Raw genomic sequence first — 6,000 nt, forward strand, 5'->3', positions numbered from 1 at the left:
GGAAAAGGGGTTTTGAAATCCTCTAATCTCACTACCTCCATCCATTAGCATAATTCATAATGGCCGGCTATGGGAAGATCTCATCAGAAAAGCTCACAAATTCTTTGAAATATATATATATATTTTTTTTTTTCAGCATGTTTGAGGCACAATTTGTGTTTAAACTCCTTTCAGTTCATGAAATTATGCTTTTGATGGTTGTCACCCATCCATACACATTGGGACCTGGGTAACTGTTAATTTTAGGTGTGTTCTATGCTGAGAGTAAATTTACTTCAATTTTCCATATTAGCTCAATATCAATTCCAGATTAGCAATCACATTTAGCATGATAGTAAAATGCAGATAGAACCTAAATATAAATCGCAAAAAACAAGCCAAGAAAAGAGGACATAAGATGTGGCGCTAGCCAAGGACAAACCCCAATGTGGGGAAACCCTTGATCAATTCTTTTTATCTTCTTCAATAGTTTAGCAGAGAGAGAGATAGTACATATACGTCAGAAATCAACATTTTGACTTGTCATAATAAGAGCAAAGATCTTCTCTAAGAAGATGACACATGAGGTAGCTGATCTGAACTCAGGTGAAGGAAAACTACTTCAATAGTCCAACAACTAAGCTAACTAATTATAACTCAAATTACAACTCATCCTCATCTCCTTATCTAAGGGATAAATTCCTCAATCAATGGAGAAATTGTTGCATGTCTTCACATAGACTTCATGTTTGATTTTCTCCAACTAATTAACTCAAGATGAATTAATTAATTATTAATTAAATAGCTGCTAAGAAAAAATTTGAATTTTACTTCTCAATTTTAGTTCAGGGAATAACTAAAATAGGAATCCATCCCAAAATGCTATTTATAACAAAGATATTTTTAGCACTTCCATTTTTTCATTCCTTGTTGCTATGTCCAACACTAGTACCTGAATTTCTATTTATATCAATGCTATTTTTAGCATTTCTTGTTGCCATTTTCAACACTCCCTCTCAACAAGAAATGCATTCAACTTGAACCTGATCATGAACGTTTGGAATGTTCTGCATGCAACACGTCGCCCAAGTGTTATTGCTCCAGCAACTCTAGAAACAAAAAAACTCCCAACTGACCTCTCTGTTGGGCTAGAAACATCCTCTGATGCTGAAGCTCCCTCTGCCGCTGACAAGTGCTCTCTCTCTGACCTCTGAGTTGTAGCAACACTCCATGCATCTCGCACCGTTGCACACGTCTTTGTGCCATCCTGCATTGGTGCAACACTCCTGTGCCTCTCGCATTGCTGCAACTTGCTAGCTCTGCATAGTCTTGGGACTCCTGCACTATAGCTCTCTCTGTCGCTCCATCTACATCTGTCTCTACCCACTCATCGAGTCTTGGTACTCCCTTGTCGGGGATCCTGTAGCAAGGTCTAATCCAAGAGGTTGGGTACCTCGAGGATCCTGCCCCTATTTCGGCCTTCATGAGACTATCTCGTCACATCGCCCCACCTCACACCTGGAGGTATGGCTGCATGTGATCCCTCTGCCCACTTGGCTCGAAATTTCCCCCTACTAGAGGTCTCTGCATGAGTGGATGCCTCCACTCTGTCTCCTGAAGCTGCTTCACCAATCGAGGCTCCTCTACAATTGTCTGAGACTTCTTCTAGTGCTGCATGTTGAGAGGTAGTGTACTCTCTGTCTCAACCACCAAGTCTCTAATAGTCGCCTTGCTCCTCAAGGCTTTGCATGCATCTTGAACCTCAAGAGCATACAGGTTCTTGACTCATGAACCGATCTGCTTCACCTGTCTAGTGGTGATGGGTCTAAGGAAAACCTTTCCCTTACTGAAGACTACATCATAGCCCTTATCTTCCAACATTGCAATCAACACCAAATTTTTCCTCAGTCTTGGTACATACTTGACATCGGTCAAGGTAATGCGAGCTCCATGCTCCCTCTAAAAAACAACCATGCCTACACCTGAGACACTATATTTTTCATCATTACCCATCACTATAAGTATCTGGAGATCTTTCTCCTCCAAGGTACTGAACAAACTCTTGTCGCCGGTCATGTGGAAAGAAGCTCCACTATCAAGAAACCAACCACATCCCACCATGGATGAAACCATGCATGCGATGAGTGTGAAATCCAACTCGAACTATGAGGCCAGTGTCTCATCTTCTGATCCTTCCAAGGATCCCTTCTTTGATTTCTTCAGTGGACAATTTGTATCAAATTGGCCCACCTCATGACAATGAAAGCATCGCACTTTCGATTTGTCAAACTTCTTCCCACCATGGAAAGAACTGGGTTTGGGATGAGAATCATTCTCCTTCCCTTTCTTCGCCTTACTCGCTAAGGCACAATTTTCTTCATCTTCCTTGGATGAAGAACCATCTCTGGTGCTTCTTATCTCCTCCTACATCGGATCCAACCAAAGTCGTTCCAAATCTGGCAGTTTCTCTCTTCCGTTTACCGAGTCTTGGTAGCTATGCTAGCTCTTAGGAAGACTGAGGAGAGCTAGACTCACCATGTCATCATTGGCTATCGTGATCCCTACACTTCCAAGCTCATCTCTGTAGGTGGTGAGCTTGTTAAGGAAAGTAGAGATTGTGTCGCCCTTTTCACACGATTTTCCGAAGCTTGTCTTTCAACGCCAACTTCCTCTGATTGTTGCTATTTTGATATAGATCCTTCAATGTTTTCCACATCGAAAACGGTGTCTCCTTCTCATGGAGGCTCGAGACAATGTGGTCTCGAACTCCCTCCAGGAGGATTCTCCTTACTCTAGCCACACATTTCTTCCCTTCCATTAATTCTTGGGCACTAGTTGCTGCAGGCTTGGGGACTTCTTGATCAATGAAGTCCTTCAAACCGTTATCCTCTAATACCGCTTCCATGCAAACCTTCTAGGCTATATAATTTGAGTTGCATCAAGGGCATACTCAAGTCTCAAATTGTTGACCGCCATTGATGAAATTGAGATGTGATAAGAACTCGATTTCTATAATCAGGAACTCTAAACTTCGTACTTCTCCCTTCTTTGTATACTGTTCTCCGCTTTGATCACCTTTGCTCCGATACCATGTAGAAATTTCACTTGTAGATCAACTGATAATGCAATGTACTAAAGCAATATACTAGATCTACTTCTACAACAAACTTTGCGGAAGCTTAATCGATTATGAGCAAGATCAAATGGAACACATATAACAGATGAAGAGAAAGCATACACACATGAACACAAAAGAATAATCCTGGGGAAAGTCTCAGCCTAAAACCCCAATCTTTGTATTATCATACAAGTGGAAAATAGTCCAGATTACACAAAGCCTTAGCTCGGAAGCTATACAGCTCTCAGTACAATCCCTCTGCTGCTCATAGACAGTCAAAGGCTTCTCACAAACCTTCTCCTTTGCCCTCCAAGCCTCCTATTTCCTTGCGCAATTTTTCCTGGGGTTCAGTGCTTCCACTTGTGTGAATTCCCACCTCACACTGCTCACTTGGGTCAGTAGTAACTGCGCAATCCTGAAGGAGATAATTCCTTTTGCATGGATGAGTTTCCTATATAGGAAAATTCCTCCAACTGATAGTACACTGTCCCATCCTTTGATCTCAACTGGGTATCTGACTGAACTGACATACATGAGTTATTTATGAGAGAATATTCAGTTATCTGGAGAGCAGCAGTTACATGCATGCAAGCATTAACTAACTGAACTCACAATTAATTCTACAAACTGTTAGAACTAATCTAACTGGACTTAACTCAGTTAACTAAGCTAACTAATTACAACTCATCCTCATCTCCTTAACTAAGGGATAAATTCCTCAATCAATGGAGAAATTGTTGCATGTCTTCACATAGACTTCATGTTTGATTTTCTCCAACTAATTAACTCAAGATGAATTAATTAATTATTAATCAAACAGCTACTAAGAACAAATTCGAATTTTACTTCTCAATTTTAGTTCAGGGACTAACTAAAATAGGAATCTATCCCGAAATGCTATTTATAGCAATGTTATTTTTAGCACTTCCATTTTTCATTCCTTGTTGCTATGTCCAACACTGGTACCCAAACTGCTATTTATAGCAATGCTATTTTTAGCATTTCTTGTTGCCATTTTCAACATTTCCATGAGAACTTTTTTGTTAATTTACTGAAAAAAAATACACAATCAAATATCTTTATATCTACTATATTTAGAATACATATTTTTATATTGATTATTATTTATGTGAGACATTGTTTCACAAAAAATTATATTAAAATTTTGTTCCATGTTAATACATCTCCTCTTCTTGCTCCTCATCACATTCACATTTTTTTATTATTAAACTTTTTTATTTTTATGAAAAATGATAAAGGTTGTTACTACTACAATATTAAGCCATGTGGTACATAGTAAAATTTAGAGTGGTATGTCAACTTTATGTCAATGTAAACCATGTGGTACATAGTAAAATTTGTGGGGGTGATATATCACTTTATGTCAATGTTTTATTTAACATTAACTTTACAATTAGACTTTGTAATTGAGCATGGAGGTTTGAAGAGCATTCCTTACATAAAGATTATCACATAGCAACATATATCATACACATGCATAAAGATTATCACATATTAATATATATCATAGACATGCATGGTAGTAAGGCACAACTTTATCTTTCCATAGTAAAAGTATCTATCCACAAACCTCTTCTATGCTACATATATTTATTTAAAAATTTAGATAAATCTATTGACAATTTTTATGTTAATGAAAAAAAGAGCAGTAAGTCTTATTAATATAATAGCTAATAACTAATTGGTTACAAGATGGATATACCTATTACTTGAATTTCCATCCTTTCTATCTAAAAAAAAGCTACTAACTTATTATTTAATTTATTACTCAATTGATTTTTTTTAGAGGTGGTTTACGGGTGGCTGCTACATCCACGGAAAATCTAGGTAGATCAACCCCGAAGGGAATCTTTTAACGCCCGTCGGCCAGACTAGTAGGACCTAACCCTAAGTGCATCAAAGATAATTGACCGTGTGACCTCCCGATTGACGAGATACTTAACAAAAGGAACTCAACCAATTGAGCTAACCCTTGGGGCTATTACTCAATTGAATTATTATTAAATTATATATATATATATATATATATATATATATATGGGGCTATTACTCAATTGAATTATTATTAATATATATATATATATATGGGGCTATTACTCAATTGAATTATTATTAAATTATATATATATATATATATATAGAGAGAGAGAGAGAGAGAGAGATTTGTATTTTAATTTTCGTAAAAGGATATATTGTTTATTGTGATAAGGTTCTAAGAATAGGCCTCTCTTGGGATAGAGTCTATTTGGGTCTAGACTCTTGCTAAATAAGTTATTGATGTATTTGGGTTATTAGCTATGAGATATACTCTCTGTTATAATGACAATTGGGATTTTTCATTATAAATATACTCCAATTATAATGATAATTGAAAAGTTTCATTGTAAACTTAGTAAATTACTTAAACAATTTACCAATTCATCATAATAAAAAATAAAATCCCTCTTTCAACTCATTTTTAAATCAATTTAAAATAAAATCCCCCTTTCAACTGATTTGTAAATCAATTTAAATTGAAATTTAAGATACAACTCATTTGTAAATTAATTTAAATTGAATTTTAAGATACAACTCATTTGTAAATCACCTTAAGTTTATAAATTTAAATTGAAGATATAAGGAAGGATTTATCAATTTGGGATGGAGTGCTAATCACATTAACGTGCATATAACATTCCTCTCTATCTGATTCAAGTTACAAATTCCAGGGCCTCCACCATGTGACCCTGCTCTTATTACCCTCCATCTCAATGCATTCACTAAAATCTCTCAGCATTTTGGCAGGATTTTTTTCCGCGGAGCCTCTGCGCTTGTTCGCTAAAAGCCATTCTTCCTGCAGTAAGAGTGAAGGCCAAAATGGTAGGCACAAATTCATCGAATTC

This window comes from Pinus tabuliformis, chromosome J, assembly GCF_031772625.1.
Source record: "Pinus tabuliformis cultivar Carrire ecotype Pingquan chromosome J, CPIR1, whole genome shotgun sequence".
In the NCBI taxonomy this organism is placed as follows: domain Eukaryota; kingdom Viridiplantae; phylum Streptophyta; class Pinopsida; order Pinales; family Pinaceae; genus Pinus; species Pinus tabuliformis.